This window comes from Anomaloglossus baeobatrachus, chromosome 6, assembly GCF_048569485.1.
Source record: "Anomaloglossus baeobatrachus isolate aAnoBae1 chromosome 6, aAnoBae1.hap1, whole genome shotgun sequence".
NCBI classification, from domain to species: Eukaryota; Metazoa; Chordata; class Amphibia; order Anura; family Aromobatidae; genus Anomaloglossus; species Anomaloglossus baeobatrachus.
In genome coordinates this window covers 479,591,941-479,618,029 of record NC_134358.1, presented here as the reverse complement: position 1 = coordinate 479,618,029, position 26,089 = coordinate 479,591,941, and the positions used below count along the sequence as shown (strand labels likewise).

At 47.5% G+C, this 26,089-nt stretch overlaps 1 protein-coding gene across 3 annotated transcripts in view; it reads right to left on the bottom strand.

The window, feature by feature from the left end:
* CCDC126 (coiled-coil domain containing 126) overlaps positions 1-21,569 on the bottom strand; it is a 51,287-nt gene extending 29,718 nt beyond the window's left edge. Inside the window, exons 1-2 of one of the 3 annotated variants that reach the window (XM_075315369.1) lie at positions 21,445-21,569; positions 12,878-12,955 (exon numbers count right to left, since the gene is read on the bottom strand). The gene's annotated coding sequence lies outside the window, so the exon portion shown is untranslated. Of the gene's footprint in view, positions 1-12,877; positions 12,956-21,439 lie in introns of all 3 variants that reach the window. The other 2 variants (XM_075315368.1, XM_075315367.1) reach the window with 2 other exon arrangements.
* Positions 21,570-26,089: the final 4,520 nt, after the last annotated feature.

The window sequence follows — 26,089 nt, the reverse complement described above, 5'->3', positions numbered from 1 at the left end:
AAAGGGGGATACCACCTTAGGGAGAAATTCCGGAACCGGACGCAGAACCACCTTGTCCTGGTGAAAAACCAGGAAAGGGGCTTTGCATGACAGCGCTGCTAGCTCAGACACTCTCCGAAGTGAAGTGACTGCTACTAGAAAAACCACTTTCTGCGAAAGGCGTGAGAGAGAAAGATCTCTCATTGGCTCGAATGGTGGTTTCTGAAGAACCATCAGCACCCTGTTCAGATCCCAGGCTTCTAACGGCCGCTTGTAAGGAGGAACGATGTGACAAACCCCCTGCAGGAACGTGCGTACCTGTGGAAGTCTGGCTAGGCGCTTCTGGAAAAACACAGAGCGCTGAGACTTGTCCCTTAAGGGAGCCGAGCGACAAACCCTTTTCCAGTCCAGATTGAAGGAAGGACAGAAAAGTGGGCAAGGCAAAAGGCCAGGGAGAAAAACCCTGAGCAGAGCACCACGACAGGAAAATTTTCCACGTCCTGTGGTAGATCTTGGCGGACGTTGGTTTCCTAGCCTGTCTAATAGTGGCAATGACCTCTTGAGATAACCCTGAAGACGCTAGGATCCAGGACTCAATGGCCACACAGTCAGGTTGAGGGCCGCAGAATTCAGATGGAAAAACGGCCCTTGAGATAGCAAGTCTGGTCGGTCTGGTAGTGCCCACGGTTGGCCGACCGTGAGATGCCACAGATCCGGGTACCACGACCGCCTCGGCCAGTCTGGAGCGACGAGGATGACGCGGCGGCAGTCGGCCCTGATCTTGCTTAACCCTCTGGGCAACAGTGCCAGCGGAGGAAACACATAAGGGAGCTGAAACTGCGACCAATCCTGAACTAAGGCGTCTGCCGCCAGAGCTCTGGGATCTTGAGACCGTGCCATGAACGTTGGTACCTTGTTGTTGTGCCGGGACGCCATGAGGTCGACGTCCGGCACCCCCCGGCGGCAACAGATCTCCTGAAACACGTCCGGGTGAAGGGACCATTCCCCTGCGTCCATGCCCTGGCGACTGAGATAATCTGCTTCCCAGTTTTCCACGCCTGGAATGTGAACTGCAGAGATGGTGGAGGCCGTGGCTTCCACCCACATCAAAATCCGCCGGACTTCCTGGAAGGCTTGCCGACTGCGTGTGCCGCCTTGGTGGTTGATGTATGCCACCGCTGTGGAATTGTCCGACTGAATTCTGATCTGCTTGCCTTCCAGCCACTGCTGGAACGCTTTCAGGGCAAGATACACTGCCCGTATTTCCAGAACATTGATCTGAAGCGAGGACTCTTGCTGGGTCCACGTACCCTGAGCCCTGTGGTGGAGAAAAACCGCTCCCCACCCTGACAGACTCGCGTCCGTCGTGACCACCTCCCAGGATGGGGGTAGGAAGGATTTCCCCTTCGATAATGAAGTGGGAAGAAGCCACCACCGAAGGGAAGCTTTGGTCGCCTGAGAGAGGGAGACGTTCCTGTCGAGGGACGTCGGCTTCCTGTCCCATTTGCGTAGGATGTCCCATTGAAGAGGACGCAGGTGAAACTGCGCGAAAGGAACTGCCTCCATTGCTGCCACCATCTTCCCCAGGAAGTGCATGAGGCGCCTCAAGGGGTGTGACTGGCCTTGAAGGAGAGATTGTACCCCTGTCTGTAGTGACCGCTGCTTGATCAGCGGAAGCTTCACTATCGCTGAGAGGGTATGAAACTCCATGCCAATGTATGTGAGCGATTGGGCCGGTGTCAGATTTGACTTTGGAAAATTGATGATCCACCCGAAACTCTGGAGAGTCTCCAGGGTAGCGTCGAGGCTGTGTTGGCATGCCTCTTGAGAGGGTGCCTTGATCAGGAGATCGTCCAAGTAAGGGATCACCGAGTGACCCTGAGAGTGGAGGACCGCTACTACAGTAGCCATAACCTTGGTGAAAACCCGTGGGGCTGTTGCCAGGCCGAACGGCAGTGCCACGAACTGCAGGTGTTCGTTTTCTATAGCGAAGCGCAAGAAGCGCTGGTGCTCTGGAGCAATCGGTACGTGGAGATAAGCATCTTTGATATCGATCGATGCAAGGAAATCTCCTTGGGACATTGAGGCGATGACGGAGCGGAGGGATTCCATCCGGAACCACCTGGTCGTTACGTGTTTGTTGAGAAGTTTCAGGTCCAGGACAGGACGGAAAGACCCGTCCTTCTTTGGGACCACAAACAAGTTGGAGTAAAAACCGTGACCCTGTTGCTGAAGAGGAACAGGGACCACCACTCCTTCTGCCTTCAGAGTGCCCAGCGCCTGCAGAAGAGCCTCGGCTCGCTCGGGAGGCGGGGATGACCTGAAGAATCGAGTCGGGGGACGAGAGGTGAACTCTATCTTGTAACCGTGAGACAGAATGTCTCTCACCCAACGGTCTTTTACCCGTGGCAGCCAGGCGTCGCAAAAGCGGGAGAGCCTGCCACCGACCGAAGATGCGGAGTGAGGAGGCCGAAAGTCATGAGGAAGCCGCTTTGGTAGCGGCACCTCCGGTGGCCTTTTTAGGACGTGACTTAGACCGCCATGCGTCAGAGTTCCTTTGATCTTTCTGAGGCCTTTTGGACGAGGAGAATTGGGACCTGCCCGCGCCCCGAAAGGACCGAAACCTCGACTGCCCCTTCCTCTGTTGGGGTATGTTCGGTTTGGGCTGGGGTAAGGATGTATCCTTTCCCTTGGATTGTTTGATGATTTCATCCAAACGCTCGCCAAACAATCGGTCGCCAGAAATTGGCAAACTGGTTAAGCGCTTTTTGGAAACAGAATCTGCCTTCCATTCCCGTAGCCACAAGGCCCTGCGGAGTACCACCGAATTGGCGGCTGCAACCGCCGTACGGCTCGCAGAGTCCAGAACAGCATTAATAGCGTAAGACGCAAATGCCGACGTCTGAGTGGTTATGGACGCCACCTGTGGCGCGGACGTGCGTGTGGCTGCGTCAATTTGCGCTTGACCTGCTGAGATAGCTTGTAGCGCCCATACGGCTGCGAACGCTGGGGCAAAAGAAGCGCCGATCGCTTCATAGATGGATTTCAACCAGAGTTCCATCTGCCTGTCAGTGGCATCTTTGAGTGAAGCCCCATCTTCCACTGCAAGTATGGATCTAGCTGCCAGTCTGGAGATTGGAGGATCCACTTTGGGACACTGAGCCCAACTTTTGACCACGTCAGGGGGAAAAGGATAACGTGTATCCTTAAGGCGCTTAGAAAAACGCTTATCTGGACAAGCATGGTGATTCTGAACTGCCTCTCTGAAATCAGAGTGGTCCAGAAACATACTCTGTGTACGCTTGGGAAACCTGAAACGGAATTTCTCCTGCTGAGAAGCTGACTCCTCCACCGGAGGAGCTGAGGGAGAAATATCCAACATACGATTGATGGACGCAATAAGGTCGTTCACTATGGCGTCCCCGTCCGGAGTATCAAGATTGAGAGCGGCCTCAGGATCAGAATCCTGATCAGCTGTCTCCGCATCATCAACCAGAGATTCCCCCCTCTGAGACCCTGCACAATATGATGATGTCGAGGGAAAATCTAAGCGAGCTCGCTTAGTCGGTCTGGGGCTGGGGTCTGTGTCAGAACCCTCAGCCTGGGATCCATGAGATACCCCGGGAGGACATTGTTGGTCCAGCTGAGGTGGGCCAGGGAACAAAGATTCAACAGAGTCCCTGTGCTGAGATACCGGCCTGGACTGCAAGGCTTCTAGTATCTTAGCCATAGTCTCAGAGAGTTTTGCAAACTCCGTCCCCGTCACCTGAACAGTGTTAGCAGGTGGCTCCCCCTGAGCCCCTCTTAGCAAAGGCTCCGGCTGAGTAAGTGCCACAGGGGCCGAACAGTGCACACAATGAGGGTCAGTGGAACCTGCCGGTAGCGGGGTCGTACATGCGGCGCAGGCAACATAATAAGCCTGTGTTTTGGCACCCCTACCTTTCGTGAGCGCCATGCTATTATCTTCCCTGAGTAACACAATAGGGTATATAGTCAGAAATCAACTGTGCACCATACAGTGTAAAACATATATACCATAAACATATAATGTTACACTACTGCACAATGGGGCTAGCACCACAGGTGCTGCTTACCACCCGCCTAAAGCGGTTGTGAGGCCACCAGAGTCCCTGCCTGGGTCTCCCAGACTTTGTCCCCCTCTGCAGCGTCCGAGGAGCTGACAGGAATGGCTGCCGGCGTCCTGAGGAGAGGAGGGAGCCGTGGGCGTGACCCAGAAAGAGCGGGAACTGGTGCCCGCACTGTGCACAGTGAGAGGGGTGGAGTATGCAAAGCATGCTCCAGCCCTCAGTGCTGCTCGTTCTGTGCAGCGTCCCGCCCTTCCCCTGCCTGTCAGGGCTGTGGGCGGGAGGAAAGGAAACTAGGCCGCAAAAAGCCGGGGACTCTAGTAATAAACGCGGCCGCCGTAAAAGCGCGGCCGGCGTGAAAGTCCCCGGCGCACTACAAGTCCCAGCCGCGCCGCAGTGTTTCCCTGGCAGCGGCGGTCAGTGCGGCAGTCCCTATACATAAACACACTCAGCAACGCTGAGTGTGTAATGGCACATATTAACCCGGTCAGCGCCGTGGTCTCCGGTGCACTAGCACACCCAGCAACGCTGGAGTGTTGCTCTGCGCTGTCTCCACAGGGATACAGAGTACCTCCAAGTAGCAGGGCCATGTCCCTGAACGATACCCGGCTCCTATCCAGCAGTCTCCCAGGAGTTGTGGATGAAGCACGGTCTCAGTGCCTGGAGACCGATAGGATCCCACTTCACCCAGAGCCCTGAGGGGGATGGGGAAGGAAAACAGCATGTGGGCTCCAGCCTCCGTACCCGCAATGGATACCTCAACCTTACAACACCACCGACAAGAGTGGGGTGAGAAGGGAGCATGCTGGGGGCTCTATATGGGCCCACTTTTCTTCCATCCGACATGGTCAGCAGCTGCTGCTGACCAATCTGTGGAGCTGTGCGTGCGTGTCTGACCTCCTTCGCACAAAGCAAAAAACTGAGGAGCCCGTGGGAGCACGGGGGGTGTATAGGCAGAAGGGGAGGGGCTTAACACTTTTAAGTGTAATACTTTGTGCGGCCTCCGGAGGCATAGCCTATACACCCAATTGTCTGGGTCTCCCAATGGAGCGACAAAGAAATACATGGCAAAAAAGCATTGACACTGTTTTTGGTGCATTTTTCTCCCAGAAGATGCAGATTTGGTGCAGCATGCGCACATAGCCTAGTTTTTGCAGTGACTCTGTGCTGAAAAAGGAAACAAGACTCTGCAACCAGACATATGGTAAAAGGAGTCAATCACCCTTATATCTCAATTTGAACTAAGCAGATAGGGGCCAAGGTTCAGCACACATTCCTCTGCCCTGTCTGCTGTGCCCTCTCGGCTCCGGTGGTGCCAGAGTCTCCATGCACACATGGCCAAGTTTTCAGTTCTGACAGTACTCACCCTTTAAAAGCAAGTACTGTCAGTCTACACAGTCGGTGTTGGCAAGGAATAGTAACTGAGGGTCCAAACCATGCATTGGACCTTTGGCCAAAACTAATGCACCCCTCTCCCAACACATTAGGCTAATCCACCAATATTGTTATGTATATGTGACACCCCAGGGCAGTGGGGTACTTTGTCCCAGGCGTGTGTGACACTCAGGGGGGAGTCGTGGTCGCGGCCAATGGTCGGTTCCGTGACCCTGGGGGTCGGAGTGATAAAAAGGGGTGAAAAATAAAAGGGAATGAAAAAAAAAAAAAAAAGGAGTTCTCGACTACGCCACTTGCGGTGCGCGGCCATGTTATTGAGGCCTCCGCTGCAGGGTCCTGCTGGGGCTGATTGAGTAGTGCAGCTTAGGTGTTTTGGGCCCTCCGCAAGGACCAGGCCACAGCAGTGGATGGTGGAGGGGCAATGATAGGGGACAGTCAGTGTATGTGCAGAGGCGCAAAGGAAACCGTCCACACTGGTACTGCAGTTTCAACTTGCCTTTACTGGCCTGGTACCTGGACCTGCTGGTGCCGGTTACAGGTGTTCCCGCTCCCCTTGTTCTCCATGCCAGCTGTGACCTGGGTTGGCTGTCCTCCATGCACACTTGTTGTTGATGGGCTCCCGTGGCCTAGAGCTGCTTGGGAGTCCCTTCTCCTCAGACTTCGTCCTATTGCAGGCAGCCTGGACTATTTAAGGGGTTCAGTCCCCGGTCACCTCTTTGCTGCTGATGCTTCAGACTCTGGGTTGGCGATGGACCCTGGAGAACTTCTCGCCTGGCAGATTTAACAGTTGACCATAAAGTGTCCCGCTGTCCTAGGGTCTGCACCCCGCCTTGTGCTGAGTCCTGTGAACCTTGGTTCCAGACTTCCACAGGTAACCCACGGTTCCTGGAGTCCTGGTTCCGTATTTCACAGTCCCTCACTCCTATTACAGCACTTCAGTGTTACTTCAGGTCTTTCTGTACTTTTGCTCACTCTCTCCTCTCAACTCCTCTACTCCTTCCTTCACTTCTGCTCACTACTTCCTCCCGCCAACTTCCCAACCGACCATTGACCCCCTCCCTCTCGCTGGGTCTCTCCCTACAGATTGGGTGGCGACTATCCAATCAGTGCCCATCCCTTTTACCTGTTGCTAGCCAGTCTCCCAGTCTGGTGTTGGGGGTGTGAATGTGGCCAGAAGATGTTTGTGTACTGACTGGCACAGATATTCCGGGGTTTGGGTTTCCACGTTCACATTTTGTAGCACTTTGAACCGCAGGAGTGCTACATATATGTGTGGCCTGGATAGACCATGTTTGAGGAACAAATGATCCAACAGAGAGCACAGGAGTACCAAGCAGAGAGCGTGCTCCCGTGTATAGGAGAGAGGGGCGTGATCGCTCCCGTGCAAAAGATAGGCCGACCCATCATTCAGTTGACAGCCATGGTGGATGGAGGGCTAAGGGTGCACTGAGAACCCTCACTTTAGAGTTCATTCTAACTGTATGTGTTATGATTCAGGGACCGAGGAGGATCAAAAAATGCGGAATCCCAAAAAGGTAACAGAGTGGCTGGAAACTTAACGGACTGCAGACCTAATCCTGACACACAACTAGAAGTAGCCGTGGGGCGTGCCTACGATGACCCGGACGCCTCGACAAAGCCGGAGAACTAAATAATTTCACAGATAGAGATATAAGAAAGCTAATCTGCCTCAGAGTAGTCCCCAAAGATAGATAGCCCACCACATGTAAAGGCTACGGTGATATAGAAAAACACAAAGTTAGAAAAGACAGATTTCAGCAAAGGTGAGGCCTAAACTATCTTTATAGGAAAGGATAGAAAAGAGCAACTGTCTGCAGCTGTAAAAACCCTAATATATACCAGCACTTCTGATATGGAAAAATGCTGAGGTCACACAACCTCTCCCCCACTGTATCAGCACTCTGATGTTACTGGGATCCAAAAACACTAATACAGATGAGAGACTGCATTAATACCAAGCATGACAAACACAATACCTTGCAGAATCATGGAGCCAAGTATACAGACACTCCCAGCAGGGAATGATCCCATTTCACCAAGAACTCCACTCAGACAAAATAGGAATCCAGCCTAATGCGGGCTTCACACGGTACGATCTAACGTGCGATTGCACAAGCGATCGTACCCGTCCCCGTAGTTTGTGTATCACGGGCAATTAGTTGCCCGTGGCGCACAAAGTCGTGAAACCCCCGTTACACGTACTTACCTGCTGAGCGACCTCGCTGTGAGCGGCGAACGTCCACTTCCTGAAGGGGGAGGGACGATCGGCGTCACACCGCCGTCACCCAGCGGCCGGCCAATAGAAGCGGAAGGGCGGAGATGAGCGTGACTTAAACATACCGCACATCTCCTTCCGTCCGCATTGTCGGTGGGTGCCGCGGGACGCAGTTAAGCTGTGTTCATAGTTCCCACGGGGTGTCACACGGAGCGATGTGTGCTGCCGCAGGTATGATGAACAACCGGCGCCATTAAAAATAAACAAATTTCTAAACATAAGTGACGAGTACACAACTCACGATTTGTGAGCAATTCTGCATCACTCGGAGGTGTCACACGAAACGACGTCGCAAGCGATGCCGGATGTGCGTCACGAAAACTGTGACCCCGACGATGCATCGCGCGATCGCTCGTCTCGTGTGACGCCCGCATTAGTATTAAAGCAGAAAAAACACCAAGAAAGTGGAAAACAAACAGCAGAGCTAGACAGACCACTTATCTAGAGGAGTTCTGGTAGTGAGCAGAGGTGGTTACAGAATGTCCTTAACACACAGGAGAGATTGACCACCGGCAAGTAACAAGAGAAAACGACTCAGTTAAATAGCTCAATCTGACCCCGATTGCCAGTCCTCCACAGGTGTGTAGCTTTCACTCCACACATCAACTGCACCGCCAGCACTGACCACAAGAGGGAGCCCCAAACAGGAAAACGTATTGACATCATGTATGCGTACGAGTACAATCTGTGGTTTTCATGGATATCACTCAGACCTGTGATAGTCTATGTTGTCGTTCACATGTGTGAGGTTTCATGTTCCTCAGAGATGTCCTATTTTGATCCAAGAGTCGGATCAAAAATCGGTAATACAAGTCTATGGGTCCGGGGAAAAAAATCAAACTACACCCAATTGTAGTCCCATTTTTACGGACTGTCAGAAAGGAAAATTTGGAGTTTGTGTTTTTCCTTCACATACAAGATTACGGATAATAAAATCAGATTACACTCGGACCAAACTCTGATCACTATCTGAAGAGAGGAGGAGGGGGAGGAGGAGTGGGGGATTGATCCATTTTTGTCACACAGTGAGATATCGGGTGTGTGATTGAGCCCTTTCAATGAATAAAGATCATTTTCTGTGCAAAGAAATCAGAGAAAACTACACAAGACTGGCATGAATTTTCAGACCCCCTATGTAATAGATTCGTTGAAACTGAGCTTTGGGGACGACAAACAAATCCAAAGTCTGGTTTGTGGCTTCTTTCCAAGGTGCAGCATGCTGTTGGTATGCAATTTTTCTCATAGGTTTGTCTATAGGATTTTAAGAAACCCAGGAAAAAAAAATAAATGCCTATAATGACACTAATTTTTATTTCTTTTTACTGTAAAAGTGTGGAGCAGCCCCAATACTTATGCCTGATCAAAAACCCTCATCACAACGCAGGTTACTGCCACCGAAAATGGACACTTTTTTTATATTTGCTATAAATAGAATTAAACAGTAATCTTGGTAAAATCTTTCCTATTATTTCGCCCACTGTTGTCCCCTCACATTCGGTTTCATTTATCCAAACAGCTGGATTCATGCTGAAAGAAGCAGAGCTTGTTTAATGATTTAACTGCTGAACGGGCTACAATAATCTCTCCGCAGTAACCTTTATTCCTTTCCACTCGTTTCTTTTAGCTGCTTCCAAGTCATTTGTCCTTATATACTTGTGCTTTGTGCTAAAATGCAGCAGTTACCTGCTGTGAACGCACATTCAACATATTACAGCTGTGGGAAGGAGCCAACTAAATCTTCTAAAAGGGATATTGGGAAACGTCCCCCTTCATAGAGACAGGTTTCATAAGACTTTACTTCTCTTTTATTAAAAAATAAATAAATAAATTATTTACACTACAGTTTTAACCATAATCGCCATATTCTCTGATTGAAATTCCTAATTAACAGTATCAATTGGCCCACTTACCTACAAATAAATAGTATTTAATTTAACAGGGATTGTAAACCCTGGAAAAAAAAAAAAAAAGAAAAAACTATATATTTTATTTTCTTTTTTTAAAGAAAAACAAAACAACAAAAATACATTTTCTGAGTGGAATCTTTCCAACTCTCTGATCAAAACTTGTGTTTTTTGGTAAGTTTTTTCTTCAAAATCTCCTAAGGCTATGTTCACATTTCCGTTGTTTAGGATCTGTCACAATCCGCCGTTCTGATAAACAACGCAATCCATTTAGCATATTCCATTGTTCCCATAGACTTATATGAGCAGCGGATTGCGACTGATGCCCTTGCGTTGCATCCGCTGCCCGACTGATTAGTCGTGGAACGACTGACCGCCGGGCGGCAGGAACGCAGCATGTAACGTTTTTTGAGCCGCGGAATCCTTTTTTTTTCACTGTGCATGCTCAGATCTTGTGTTTAATCATTTAAATCAATGTCTCTCTCTCGGCGGCTGAGCAATCAGCTGATCGCCCGGCGACCAGCTTCTGTGAATGATCGCTCTCATAAAAGCCGGCCGCCGGGAGATCAGCTGATCGCTCTCAAAAGCCAGCCGCCGGCTTTTGAGAGCGATCCGCCGATCTCCCGGCAGCAGGCTTTTGATCTGATGTGAGCAATCAGCTGATTGGCCGGCTATTGTGAACGATCGCTCTCATAAAAGCCGGCCGCCGGGAGATCAGCTGATCGCTCTCAAATGCCGATCACTGGGAGATCAGCTGATCGTTCACAGTAGCTGGCCGCCGGCTTTTGAGAGCGATCAGCTGATCTCCCGGCAGCCGGCTCTCGTTTTTATCCTGAAAGCATTTCACCAACGGAATCAGCTTTCTCATGACAATTCTTGTCACCCGTTGTACAACGCATGAGTCACAAGCGTGAAGCGTCAAACAACGCAGGTGACTGATGCAAAAAAAAAAAAAAACGGAAATGTGAACATAGCCTAAAACAAAACTCAGTATAACCCTTCACCACCACGCGATATTCTGTTTTTTCTCTCCCCTGCTTCCAAAAGCCATAACTTTTATCAAAACTATTAAATTTTAGCATATACTGTACTGCAAAATGGGAAAAAACACATTTATTTTGTTACAGTGTTCACTATATGGTAAAACTGACCTGACAATATGCTTCCCTAGGTCCGTATGAGTACGTAGATGCCAAACATATATAGTTTTTTTTTATTTAAATTGGTGGAAAAAAAAAATCTGACGTCAAAAAAATAAAATAAATGACACTTTTGTAGCCATTTTGTGAGACCTGTAAGGCTATGTGCCCACGCTGCGGAAAATGCGCGGATATTGCCGCGGATTTCTCGCGGAAAAGGCGCAGATTTTCCAGAAATCTGCAGCACAGCTACTCCTACTCTATGGCATTTGGGAAATGCTGTGCCCAAGCTGCGGATTTTTCCGCAGCGGAAATCGTGCGGATTTTCGTGCGGAAAAATCTGCAGCCTGTCAATTATTCGTGTGAATTTTGCCTATTCAATTGAATAAAAAAAAAAACCCCGCAAAATCCACATCAAATCCGCACTTATGAAAAGGTGCGGATTCCGGGGGAAAGCTGCGGATTTTGATGCAGAAAAATCCGCAGATACAGAGTCCCATGGGCACATAGCCTAACATTCTCATTTTTCGGGATCTGGGGCTGTGCGATGGCTTATATTTTGCATCCTGAGCTGATGTTTTTACAAATACTATTTTGGGGTAGATGCAATGGGTTTTGATCGCCTCTACATTGTATTTTATCGCAATGATGTGGTGGCCCCAAAAAATAAATTCTTGCTTTTAAATTTTTTATTTTTTTTCCATTATGCTGTTTACTGATCAAATTAATTTAATTTTATATTTTCATAAGGCAGCAATATCATATATGTATTTTCTTATGGGTTTTTTCAATGAGGCAAAAAGGGGGGTGATTTGAGCTTTGTTTTTGTTGCTGTATAATTTTTACTAGACCTCTTAGGGGACTTGAAGCGCATATACTCCACTCGCTTGTGCTGTACAGAGCTGTGCATCAGCTCCGCTCAGTAAAGCAGAAATGCTCTAGTCTTTGAATACCAGCGCTCAGCTAGTGTTCATAGGAACGTCATGACATTGCCCGGGGTCATCAGCTGACCACCTGCTGTCATGACAATCCATCAGCACCACATGACCACGTCACGGGGCCGCCGATGGGAGACGGGAACAACGTGCTTCTCTCGGGCACGTGTTAAATCTCACCATCCGAGATTGACAGCGGGATTTAACTAGGTAACAGCAGCGGGCAGATAGGAGGAACATGTCGGCTGACCTGACATGTGCCAGGAAGGGTGCAGGCTCAGCATGTGAGCCTGCATCAAAGGCAGAGACATGACCTATGATGTATCAGAATGTCAGATTTTGAAGGGATTAAAGCACAACTCCAGCATTTCTCTTATTGCACCGCTGCAGTGGTGCTTTAAATCTAAGTCCCCCTGTCATATACTCACCATTGATGGGTTAACCTACTCAGTCTCAGATTTTTGACCTGCTTGCCGCTCCAGTGTTTGCTGGAGCATAACAAAAGGTCACAACTCAATACATCTCTATGAGAGCCTTGTTCTGGCTCTCATAGAGTTACATAGGGAGCTTGTAACGTAACTGTTGAATTCCAGACAGTCAGAAGATACGAGCACAAGATGGTGCCACAGGACCGGAGAGGCGTTAGTAAAAGGTAAAGATGCCGGATGGTAACTAAATGACAGGGGGTTTACAATGAAAAGGTCACTCCAGTGCTGGAAGGGGAGGGGGGGGGGGGGGGGGGGAGAGAATATAAAAAAAAAATTGCTGCATACTGCAATTGGCAGCGTATCTCGTATGGTACGCACACATTTAAGTCAATTTATGTGTGAAAATATTGGACTGCACTTGGGCGTCTTCCGAGTGTAGTCAGATATAGGCCGAGACACACAATGGAAAAAAAGGAGGAATTAAATCTTTCCTCTTCTCCACACCGATGATCTGATTCTCACGTGCGGGAGACCCGGAGCACAGTGAATGACCCGGCCCGCGCTCGCAGCAGAGTTTGAGCCTATTGTCATTAGCATACGAGTCTCACATGACAGAATCATCGGATTCTATACATCAATGTGACCCCTGCCTTAGATGCATATCCACAAGATTCCATATATATTACAGGCACTTCTCCCACTTCTAGAAGCCTCACCCCATCTGCTTTTTCTAGCAGTTCCCATAGACATCAGTGGAGAAAGTTGTGTGGCGTTGTGCACCTCTCATCTGAACTCTATGAAGACAGGGACAGACAGAAGTTAGTAAATCTGAGGTGACCCCTCTGAGTTATGAACATTTTTTAGTTTTCAATCAAAGACCAGAATAATCATAAAGGGAGGCAAGCATAATGAAACATTTTATTTTTCTGTATTCAGCCCATGTTTTGGCTGAAATATACTGCTCTGTGAAACTGGTCTAAGTGATTCAGCTGCAATGAAAGGAAAGGACGTCTAGTCAATCAAAGCAAACACTACACTGCTCCGAAGAAGAATCACTTCTCTTCTCCTTCATTAAACTTTAACAGACGAGAACATTGCTGCACAGTCCAAGGAAACAAATCTGAATATATGAATTTTAAAGGGAACCTGTCAGCAGGTTTTTGCTATGTAATCTGAAAGCAGCGTGATGTGGGGATTGAGACCCCGATTGTAGCAATATGTCACTGGACTGCGTTTTTCCTTTTCTATACAATCAGTGTTTTATCAGCAGGAGATGATTACTACAGGAAACGTTATCAGAGGCCTCTGTCAACTTATTCTGTGTAAACAGCTTATGGCTGGCAACATGTGGGTGGAGCTACAAACTGCCCAATTACAGACTTCCATTCAGGTTTGGATCAAGTTGGCGGGGTCATAAATCAAACTTTTTTACCTGAAGAACCGAATTTCCAAAAGTTTGCTCAGCTCTACTGCCAATCACTCATGTAGGGGGGGTGAGGTTACACAACGCTAAGCATTCTGAGCGCTGCTCGCTCCAGAGCAAACTGTGATTCTATCACAACTGCTGTGACCAGTAAACTAAGTGATACCTAGCCAGAATCAGGTTCTCTGTCCTTACAATATACTGCGGTCAGATTACATAAAAAAAAAAAATGCTGAACGTATCCCTTTAAGTATCAGTCAAAGGTAGACAGACCACAACTGTAGTGATGAGCAGATCTAGCTCTCTGGACCTGACATTACCTCCCTACTAACCAGAATCCCACAATGTCTGTCTGCTATTTCATCCTTTTTCTCTGCTCGATTCCTAAAACTGAACATGGACAAAACAGAATTCATTGCCTTTCCTCCTCCTCCCTCAACCCCCTCACCTGGCATATCCATCAATGTCAATTGCTGCTCACTTTCCCCTGTACCACGCGCTCGCTGCCTGGGAGTAACCCTAGACTCTGATCTCTCTGTCAAGCCACACATCCAAGCCTTCTTCACCTCCTGTCGCCTCCAACTCAAAAATATTTCCCGGATCTGTACATTCCTTTCCCAAGAAGCTGCAAAAACCCTAGTACATGCCCTGATTATCTCCCGTCTGGATTATTGCAACCTCCTGCTCTGTGGCCTCCCTTTTAACAGTCTCGCACCCTACAATCTATTCCAGACCTGGGCAAGGGGCGGCCCGCGGGCCACATCCGGCCCGCCTGCTCTCTGTGACCGGCCCGCCCGTCTTCAGCCGGTGCAGTGGAGCCGGGCTGCAGCGTGCCGAGCAGGGAGAGATCCTGTGCAGGTCCGCACAGTCAGTGCAGGCAGCGGAACGCAGGAGTCTTTCCTCTGTTCCCTGCCGGCACTAATTGTCAGTGACACACGCGCGCTCTGACGTCAGTACTGCGCTGCGTGTGTCATTTCAAAAGTTCCCGCCGGGCAGGAGAAAGAAGCAGCACAGCAGACGGAATATTGCATCTTGCAGGACCTGCGATGATGTCACGCCCATGTGACTGTGTGGGAGGAGACACAGGATGTCGGGCAGAAAGCAAGACATGCTGAATCCTGAAGGAGATGTGGACACATGATGACTGGTAATAAGAAAAGAGGGGACATGAGGGGAAAGGGGGCTGCAGGGTGAGTGCATATGAGGGCTGCAGACTGACAGAAGGATGTGAAGGGGTGCAGAGTGTTTGAGAGGGGTAAGTTGGGGTACAGGCAGGGTGAGATATGTGGGCATGGTGTGTGACATATGGGGGTGTAGTGTGTGTGATATGGGGGTGCAGGCTGTATGGGGTTTAGTGTGTGTGATATGGGGGTGCAGGCTAGTGGTGTAGTATATGGGGGTATAGTGATGTAGTATATTACAGGTGTGCTATATAGTGGTGTAGTGATGTAGTATCTTACAGGTGTAGTATATGGGGTGTAGTGATGTTGTATATTACAGGTGTACTATATGGGGGTGTACTATATTACAGGTGTGCTATATGGGGTGTAGTGATGTTGTATATTACAGGTGTACTATATAGAGGTGTAGTATATTACAGGTGTGCTATATGGAGGTGTAGTATATTACAGGTGTGCTATATGGAGGCGTAGTATATTACAGGTGTGCTATATGGAGGTGTATATTACAGGTGTGCTATATGGAGGTGTAGTATATTACAGGTGTGCTATATAGTGGTGTAGTGATGTAGTATCTTACAGGTGTAGTATATGGGGTGTAGTGATGTAGTATATTACAGGTGTACTATATAGAGGTGTAGTATATTACCGGTGTGCTATATGGAGGTGTAGTATATTACAGGTGTACTATATGGAGGCGTAGTATATTACAGGTGTGCTATATGGAGGTGTAGTATATTACAGGTGTACTATATGGAGGCGTAGTATATTACAGGTGTGCTATATGGAGGCGTAGTATATTACAGGTGTGCTATATGGAGGCGTAGTATATTACAGGTGTGCTATATGGAGGTGTAGTATATTACAGGTGTGCTATATGGAGGCGTAGTATATTACAGGTGTGCTATATGGAGGCGTAGTATATTACAGGTGTGCTATATGGAGGTGTAGTATATTACAGGTGTACTATATGGAGGCGTAGTATATTACAGGTGTGCTATATGGAGGCGTAGTATATTACAGGTGTGCTATATGAAGGTGTAGTATATTACAGGTGTGCTATATAGGGGTGTAGTGATGTAGTATATTACAGGTGTGCTATATGGAGGTGTAGTATATTACAGGTGTACTATATGGAGGTGTAGTATATTACAGGTGTACTATATGGAGGCGTAGTATATTACAGGTGTGCTATATGGAGGCGTAGTATATTACAGGTGTGCTATATGGAGGCGTAGTATATTACAGGTGTGCTATATGAAGGTGTAGTATATTACAGGTGTGCTATATAGGGGTGTAGTGATGTAGTATATTACAGGTGTGCTATATGGAGGTGTAGTATATTACCGGTGTGCTATATGGAGGTGTAGTATATTACAGGTGTACTATATGGAGGCGTAGTATATTACAGGTGTGCTATATGGAGGTGTAGTATATTACAGGTGTACTATATGGAGGCGTAGTATATTACAGGTGTGCTATATGGAGGCGTAGTATATTACAGGTGTGCTATATGGAGGCGTAGTATATTACAGGTGTGCTATATGGAGGTGTAGTATATTACAGGTGTGCTATATGGAGGCGTAGTATATTACAGGTGTGCTATATGGAGGTGTAGTATATTACAGGTGTGCTATATAGGGGTGTAGTGATGTAGTATATTACAGGTGTGCTATATGGAGGTGTAGTATATTACAGGTGTACTATATGGAGGCGTAGTATATTACAGGTGTGCTATATGGAGGCGTAGTATATTACAGGTGTGCTATATGAAGGTGTAGTATATTACAGGTGTGCTATATAGGGGTGTAGTGATGTAGTATATTACAGGTGTGCTATATGGAGGTGTAGTATATTACAGGTGTACTATATGGAGGTGTAGTATATTACAGGTGTACTATATGGAGGCGTAGTATATTACAGGTGTGCTATATGGAGGCGTAGTATATTACAGGTGTGCTATATGGAGGCGTAGTATATTACAGGTGTGCTATATGGAGGCGTAGTATATTACAGGTGTGCTATATGAAGGTGTAGTATATTACAGGTGTGCTATATAGGGGTGTAGTGATGTAGTATATTACAGGTGTGCTATATGGAGGTGTAGTATATTACAGGTGTGCTATATGGAGGCGTAGTATATTACAGGTGTGCTATATGGAGGCGTAGTATATTACAGGTGTGCTATATGGAGGCGTAGTACATTACAGGTGTACTATATGGAGGTGTAGTATATTACAGGTGTACTATATAGAGGCGTAGTATATTACAGGTGTGCTATATGGAGGCGTAGTATATTACAGGTTTGCTATATGGAGGCGTAGTATATTACAGGTTTGCTATATGGAGGCGTAGTATATTACAGGTGTGCTATATGGAGGTGTAGTATATTACAGGTGGGCTATATAGTGGTGTAGTGATGTAGTATATTACAGGTGTGCTATATGGAGGTGTAGTATATTACAGGTGTAGTATATGGGGTGTAGTGATGTAGTATATTACAGGTGTATATAGGGGTGTAGTGATGTAGTATATTACAGGTGTACTATATGGAGTTGTAGTATATTACAGGTGTGCTATATAGTGGTGTAGTGATGTAGTATATTACAGGTGTGCTATATGGAGGTGTACTATATTACAGGTGTAGTATATAGGGGTGTAATGATGTAGTATATCGGAGGTGTATTATATAGTGGTGTAGTATAATACAGGTGTATATGGGGGTGTAGTATATTACAGGTATATGGAGGGAGTGTAGTATAATACAGGTGTAGTATATAGGGGTGTAGTTTATTACAGGTGTAGTATATGGAGGGGGTGTAGTGATGTAGTATATTGGGTAGAACTGAGGTAATTATATTAGTCCGGCCCTCTAAACCAATCCCAATTTCTCATGCGGCCCCATGGGAAAATTAATTGCCCACCCCTGATCTATTCTAAACTATGCTGCCCGACTAATCCACCTGTCCCCTCGCTACTCCCCGACCTTTCCTCTCTGCCAATCCCTTCAGTGGCTTCCCATTGCCCAACGACTCCAGGTCAAAACCCTAACCATGACCTACAAAGCCATCCACAACCTGTCTCCTCCCTACATCTGTGACCTAGTCCCCCGGTACTTACCTGCACGTAACCTTCAATCCTCACAAGATCTCCTTCTCTACTCCCATCTCATCTCCTCTTCCCACCATCGCATCCAAGATTTCTCCCGTGCCTCCCCCATACTCTGGAACGCTCGGCCACAACACATCAGACTCGTGCCTACCTTGACAAGCTTCAAAAGGAACCTGAAGACCCACCTTTTCCGACAAGCCTACAACCTGCCGTAACCTTTAGTCTGATATAGCGCTGCACAACCAGCTCTACCCTCACCTACTGTATCCTCACCTATCCCTTGTAGACTGTGAGCCCTCGCGGGCAGGGACCTCTATCCTCCTGTACCAGTCTGTGCCTTGTATTGTTTATGATTATTGTACTGGTTTCTATTATGTATACCTCTTTCACATGTAAAGTGCCATGGAATTGATGGCGCTATAATAAATAATAATAATAATAATAATAATAATAATAATGAGCAGGCACTACCATGCTTGTGTGCTCGGTAGTCGAAACGAGCAGGTCAGACGCCCAGATTTTTCGACATGAATACTGAGCGTAATATAAGTCAATGGGAGACTTGAGCATTTTTCATGAAGATCTGGAAAAATGCTGAAGTTTCCTGTTGACTTCCATTATACTCGGTACACAAGATAAGCCTGTCTGGGAGTCTGACCTGCATGTTTCCAGTACCGAGCACCAAAGCATGGCAGTGCCCACCCACCCCTACTGACCACACAAGAGATCCAACGTCAGCCAAATCCGCCAAGACTTAATATATAGGAAGGCATCTTAGGCTATGTGCGCACGTTGCGTACTGTCCCTGCAGAAATTTCTGCAGCGATTTGAACAGCACACGTGCGCTTCAAATCGCTACAGAAAGAGTCCGTAGTGAAAAAAAAGCTGATTTCATGCGCTCTGACTGCAGCCCCTCCCATAGACAGAGCGGGAGCTGCAGGCAGAGCGCACGAAAGAAGTGACATGTCACTTCTTAGAACGCGCGCTTCGAGCTGCGCTCTAAGACGCCACTTGCGCACGTCTCCGGCATAATCTTCATAGATTATGCTGGGGACGCAGGACGCATGCAGTTACGCTGCGGCGCAGATCGCAGCGTAACTGCATGGAAATACGCAACGTGCGCACATAGCCTAACGGCGGCTTCCTCCTTTTCCTGACTGAACACACAATCAGCTAAGGAGAGTGTGAGAGAGAGCGAGACAGAGGATAGTCGCTTTATAAGTGTACAAATACTGCGCCACCATATCTGATGTAATACAAATGACATGCACAAGGAGACAATGCTACTACACCTCTGCTAACCTTGTGATAATATGTAAGACTGTCAATCATCCTTATGCTTGTGGTACCAGTGTGGCGCTCTCTACCACTATCATTTACATAAGCTATTAATATATTTTAATTATAATTAAAAGGAAGCCCCTGTGGTTCCCTAGGACCTGTCCTACAGTTTACCTCTATATAACATTTTATAGATACCACTCTAGAATATTTCTGAGGAGATAACTAATGTGCATGATGAATGCCATTATCGATATATGGATCTGACAGGTACCGTATATTACTATGATGGAGTACTGCTGTCATGTACCGTATATTATAGGACTCTGGCATTATGTCATCTATAAGGCTGAAACAACACACACCTCAGCACCTTATTCATTCCATAATGATCATCATGGGAAATGCCACTGTGTGTATATACCCACACACATACATGTATACAAACACACTACCATGCAAAAGTATTAGATTAGGTGGGTGTGGACCTAATGCTGCAAAGAACACTTTAAAAAATAAAAGTGTTAATAGTTTATTTTTATCAATTAACAAAACGCAGAGTAAATGAAGAAAACAGACATCTAAATTAATATTTAGTGCATTCGCCTTTAGGCCCTGTGCGCACGCTGCGTTTTGTTTTTTTTTGCCCAAGATCGCATGTCTTTCCTTCTCCCAGCAAAGTCTATAAGAATTCAGAAATGCTGTGCACAAGTTGCTTTTTTTTTGTTAGCATGCAGTTTGGGTTTGACAAAAAACCTACAACATGTCAATTCTTTGGGCCGTTTTGTCCTGCGTTTTTTTTTTTGTTTTTAGCCTTTCCAGCCATTGATTTTACGCAAAAAAAAAAAAAACGTACAAAAAGTGCATGCTTTTCTTTCTTGTTGCATTTTCTGGCACAGTGTGTTTTTTTTGTGAACACATTTTCTGCAGCGTGTGCACTGCCACATAGCCTTAAAGTGCATGTCTACGATCAGTGTTTGCACCGTTTTGGATGTAGCGTGTTTTTGCCGTCTCCAAAACGCTGCGTTGTACAGTACAAGCACAGTGGAGGGATTTCTAGAAATCCCATGCCCAGTGTGCTTGTTTTTTCCACAGCAAACACTGACCTGCGGTGCGGCTTTCCAGACTGCAGCATGTCAAATGTTTGCTGTGGATTTGCATGCGTCCTCCGTAGGGCGAAGACAAGCGAAAGACCACAGCACACTGAACCCTGATCGTGGGTACAAGCAGCTGCGGTCTCCTGCAGAGGAGACTCGCAGCCCCGCAGGTCAGGACCCACTGTGTTCAGGACACATTGAGTCCTGATCGTGGGCACATACCCTTAGTCTTCAAAACAGCATCAGTTCTATGTACACTCACACACAGTTTAAGAAATCTGACAGGAGGGCTATTCCAAACATTTTGGAGAACTGACCCCAGATCTTCTGTGGATGTCGCTTGTGGAGATCCTTCTGTCTCCTCATATAATGCAGACTGTGTACTGCTGAGATCGGGGCTCCGTGGGGCCGGATCATCACTCTCAGGACTCTTTGTGCTCCTTAGTGATGAAGATCATTCTTAATAACACTGGCTATATGGCGGCTGTTGTCCTGCTGCAGAATAAATTTGGAGAGGCTATTGATTCAGTGATTAGCACTGTTGCTTTGCAGCGCTGGGGTCTCTTGGGTTCAAGTCCCACCAAGGACGACATCTGTAAAGAGTTTGTATGTTCTCCGTGGGTTTTGCCACACACTAGAGACGTACTGAGAGGGAGAGTAGACTTTGAGCCCCAATGGGGACAGTGATAATCACATCTGTAAAGCGCTGTGGAATTAATAGTGCTATTTAGTGAGTAAAATAAATAGCTGGGTTTGTAGAAGTCCACATCCACAGATCTGTTATCCAAGATATTTGGAACGACCTCCCTGCCGAGTTTCTCCACATCCCATGAGTAGGTGTATGTGCACCCCGGGGAAGGGACCCCGCTTGCTGTGATGGTCCCACCAAATAGTGATGAGGTTTCAATTTAGATTTCTCTTTCGCTCATTCACTTTGTATAGATAAACTATTAACACTTCTATTTTGAAAGAATCCCTACTCTGCAGCATATACACACACACACACATATATATATACACACATATATATATATATATATACATACATACATACATACATACACACACACACGTCTCCCCTCCCTATTACTATGGAGCAGTTGGAGAGGTGACAGTTTGTCTATGAAGCGAGCAGCTGTTAGACAAGTCCCCAGACGTGCCGGGCCCGCGCCGCTATTACCCGCACACCTTACCAGCGGCTCCCGGCGGTCCCCGGTGCTGCCGTTACTCCGGGCGCCCGGCCTCGGCCATTGCTCCGTGTGACCGCGCGGCTCCGCTACTCACTAAACAATGACAAGTGCACAGCCAGGGAGCGGAGACTCTTCCTGGCTGAATATGATTGGCGGGCTGCTATTGGCTGCCCTGCAGGGCCGGTATGTACGGCAGCGTGTGATTGGTCAGCCTCGGAGCATCCCTCCCGGCGCCCCCGCTCTTCCTGTCAGTGAGTGTTTACACTGGGATGTATGGCGGCGGGCAGCTGTCAGGTGATTGCCGCTCTGGAGGGACATTTATGAACGCTATGGATTTGGAGTGAGTGCTGGTAATGCACAGCTCAGCAGTCAGCAGCTCTCCTCTGTCATCTATTATTTACTTGATGGTTTGGATGATTTCCTGCTATGTCCAGATATTGATAGTCATGATGCATTCTGCATTACAGATAATTGACCCATACAAGAGCTATGCTGAGAAGCCCAAGCCTTACTCTTGGCCATGGCACTATGTTGGCAGTCTTCCCAGAGCTGGCGTTCTTTATAAAGCTTCACGCATGGCTGCGATCCGCTGGGATATTGCGGTGTCCATCAGGACGACCCTTGTCCGGACCCCCTATTATTATGGTGTATGGCGTCACAGACACCGAGCTCAGGATGACATTTTACCATACAGAATAACCGGCGCTTTCTTTTCATAACTCAATAGCACAAAGGAAAATAAAGGGCCCGTTACACGCGTCGATTTATCGGGAGATATGTCATCAAGGTCACGGTTTTCGTGACGCACATCCGGCATCGTTTGCGACGTCGTTGCGTGTGACACCTACGAGCGACTCTGAACAATCGCAAATAGGATGAAAATCGTGGATCGTTGACATGTCGTTTATTTTTAAAAAAATTGTTCGTTTTGGGGAAGCAGCCGACATATTGCTCCGTTTGACACCCTGCCAACATCGAACAACATTCAAACGACCGCCTGGGTCCAACAATATATCGTTGATCGCTGAAGCGTCGATTTTGAGATCGTTACATGTGACAGCAAATAAAGGACCTATAAGCGATACCGGCACATCGTAAATACGATCTGGGCGTGTCACGTCGCACATGCGATCCTCAGATAAATTGTAGCGTGTAACGGGCCCTTAAGTCTCTGTAATATGTCTTATCAGAGAAATCTGCTTCTGTCTCCTCCTGACCTGATACTTCACTGTCAATCTATTTCTATTGAATACAGGTCTCCCCATGACTGAGGAACTGAAAGATCTATGGAACGGGGAAGAGGAATGGAAGATCTGGAGGCAGACACCGACATTCTGCTGCAAGTTCTCCTGAAATTTCAGTTCTCCGTAGAATCTTACGAGCACCAACTGTCATCTGTCTCAGTAGTGGGAAAATCTATATTCCCTGACCAATAATTGAGATTTTTTAAGCTTGAAAGAATTGTGGTTTTTCAACCGCCACAGCAGCACAAAAAAACGATCAAAACATTGTATCGAATCCCAAATGGTATTAATAAAAACGTTGGCTCAGGGCGAAAAAAATGAGCCCTCACACGACTCCACACGATCAATCAGCGCGGCTGTCTTCTCCCCGCCTTCGGACTGTTAAGTAATTAACAGGAAGTGAGTGCTGCGGCTCCCACTCACTTCCTGTTAATTACTTAACTGTCCAATGGTGAGGAGTAGGAAGCCAGCGCTGATTGGTCACGGGGCACACGTGTCATAACAAAGTCACATGGATCCTGGGAACTATGTCAGTACCGGAGGTGAATATAGACTTTATTATTTTTATGGGGTCAAACATGGCGAGTGAGAAGGGGCTGTCCAAGTAGTGCTCAATCTCTTTGAATAGCAGTATAAAGAAAAAAGGGTGGCACTATTGGTTAGAAGCCCTCATTACTACTTTTGCCAAAGGCTGAATTTGAACATAAGGATCATGTAGGAGAAATTGGAACTGGAGCAGGGCTAACAATAGCCCTGAGATCCCTCATATTAGAGGAAAGAGCTAAGTGGACCTGACTGGACCACAGCTTCAGAGCTAACATGATTTCTGCATGCACACCCCAGGCAGACACCTCCATAGTGAGGACTTTTGGATAAGCCTCCCCAACTTCTGCCCTGAGTCAGCTGAGAGTGGTCCAACCACCATTTCAGGTGTTGACTGAGGGATGATGTTGCTGGCATAGGAGCACCCCATTAACACTGGAATATGAAGGTACGTGTCATACAGAGCTATAGTTGCTAAAAAATCTCGCGGATGTAGTCGCAAGTTTCAGTCGTTACGATACAAAAGGTGAAATGTGCAGATTGCCGCTGACCCTTTTTTGCAATGATATCCACAGCGGTATATACTACAGGAGGTACGCAGTAAAAGCATTGTGTTGGAATCACGACAGCGCTTAGTGACTGCGATCTTTTAAATGATCCTTAAACTGCCCCTTTAATTTTGTACGGAAACCTCTTTCACCCACAAAACCACGCCGCCATTACACAGCACTGTGCATACTGATCAAAAGTAAGGCATGTTTGTGGCATTAAAATGATTGCGGCCGCTCGGATTTGGAGCCGCGTTGGCTCGAGGGGTCTCCGGACCCGGGGTGTCCGCACGGACACTCGAATTAAAAGAAGAGGGGGAGTATGTACAGGGGATTAGAAAGTTTGTGACGCCACCCACGGTGTGTGGTAATGTGGGAGACCACCGCTGCTGTTGGGGAACCCCGGTGGCGATGGTGTAGCAGCAGGATGTTTAACTCCTCCGTGGGTAGGGGGTTTGTGCCCCGGGGCCCGTTGGGTGTTGGTGTTTGGGGTGCCGTTGGGTAGAGGAAAAGGGGCTTTTCAGCATACTCACTCAGTCCAGGAATAATAACACCGACAGCTTGTAAACCAGAATTCTGAGCACCACTGCAGCCTGGAGGGAGCATGCTGGGATCCGTGCCCTTGGTGTTGCTGTTAGCCTGTGGCCTTTTCCGTGGCACCTTCTCACTAGTTGGACCCTCAAGCTTGAAACTTTTCGGGTCCCGCTCACCCATATGGCTAACGGAGTGAGCTTGCTTTCAGGGTTCATGCGTAGGATTTCTTTGGACTGTATTTGGGAAAGTCCTATCCCATCAGTGCGCTAGTACCCCGATTTTGGAGCAGGTTGGGGATGAATCTTGAAGTCATCACCCCCGTTGGGTAAATTACCAGGACGCGTGAAGCTACTTCCCGGTCTAGGGTCCACGTACCCCGTCGTGCCCTGGCCCCTGCCCAGTGATGGCTCAAGGCCGCCGGCTGCCCTCCTCGGCAGTCCGTGCCCCTTGAAGCGATCCCCTGCCACCGGGGTTCTAGCTCCTACCAGGCCCAGACCAACGTCTGCCACCTAGTAAACTCCAGGATCCCTGCTCCCTGCCGGTGACCTCTCCCTCTCAGAGAGTCACTTTTCACCTCCTACTCCTTTCACTCCTGTTTCACTTCTCTGTCACTTTCCCACTTTCCCCTACCAACCCCCCATGTGGGCGGCCCTATTCCCTTCAGGCCTCCCAATGGTGTGTCTGGTGGGTTCGGTGCAAAGTGTTTCTAGGATTTTGATTGGCTAAGCTGTTAGCAACACCAAAGAACCAGGATCCGTAACCAGCGAGGAGTGGATACTGTGCAGAAGGGCAGATTGCACAATACCCTGTGACGACCTGATAGGCCAGGGCGTCACAAATACAGTTCTGTATTGTGTCGTGTTTCCATATGGCGACAATGCTCCATTTTTTATTTTTTATTGTTTCTGCTGCATTTTTTGTCCACAAAATTTGCATTGAACAGTTCAAGTAAAATGTATGTGATTTTATGAAAATTCATGCCCCCTGTGCACTTAAAGACATTGAAACTGTACGGTTTTATTTTGGGGGGTTTTCTCCCTGTAGACTTCTATGAGGAGCCTAAAAAAATGTATGTAAAATCGCAGTTGCGTTTATGAGTGCGGGATTGCAGGATTTCTGCAATAAAAAGACAGAATCAAAATTCTGCCCATTAAATAATGCATTAGATACACAATAAATAATATTGTATATTTTGGTGTCAACACTTGTAGAAAAAATGCAACGTTTCCACACACAGAAACATGGCCTGTAATATCACCTGCTTAATCCAACAACAAGAGTAGCGGAAGCTAAGATGCAAATTACCAGTCCGAGGGAATATTCAGTGAATTCAGATGCTTACTGCTGAAAAATAATAATAATAATACTATTTATTCATTTATATAGCACTATTGATTCTACAGCGCTTTACACACATTGGAAACACTGTCCCAATTGGAGCTCACAATCTAAATTCCCTATCTGTATGTCTTTGGAGTGTGGGAGGAAACCGGAGACCCCGGAGGAAACCCACACAAACACGGGGAGAACATACAAACTCCTTGCAGATGTTGGCCTTGGTGGAATTTGAACCCAGGACCGCAGCGCTGCAAGACTGCAGTGCTAACCACTGAGCCACCAAAGAAGATATCTACAGTCAGGCATAATTTTTATCTGCCTCTGAAAGTTAAATTTCACAGTTCTAATGCTCATCAGCAAGACTGTGCACACTGGTCAGCCAAGCGTGACTGTATATGGCAGAATCGGTAGAAAGCACTGTCATGCGATATAGTCAGCTGC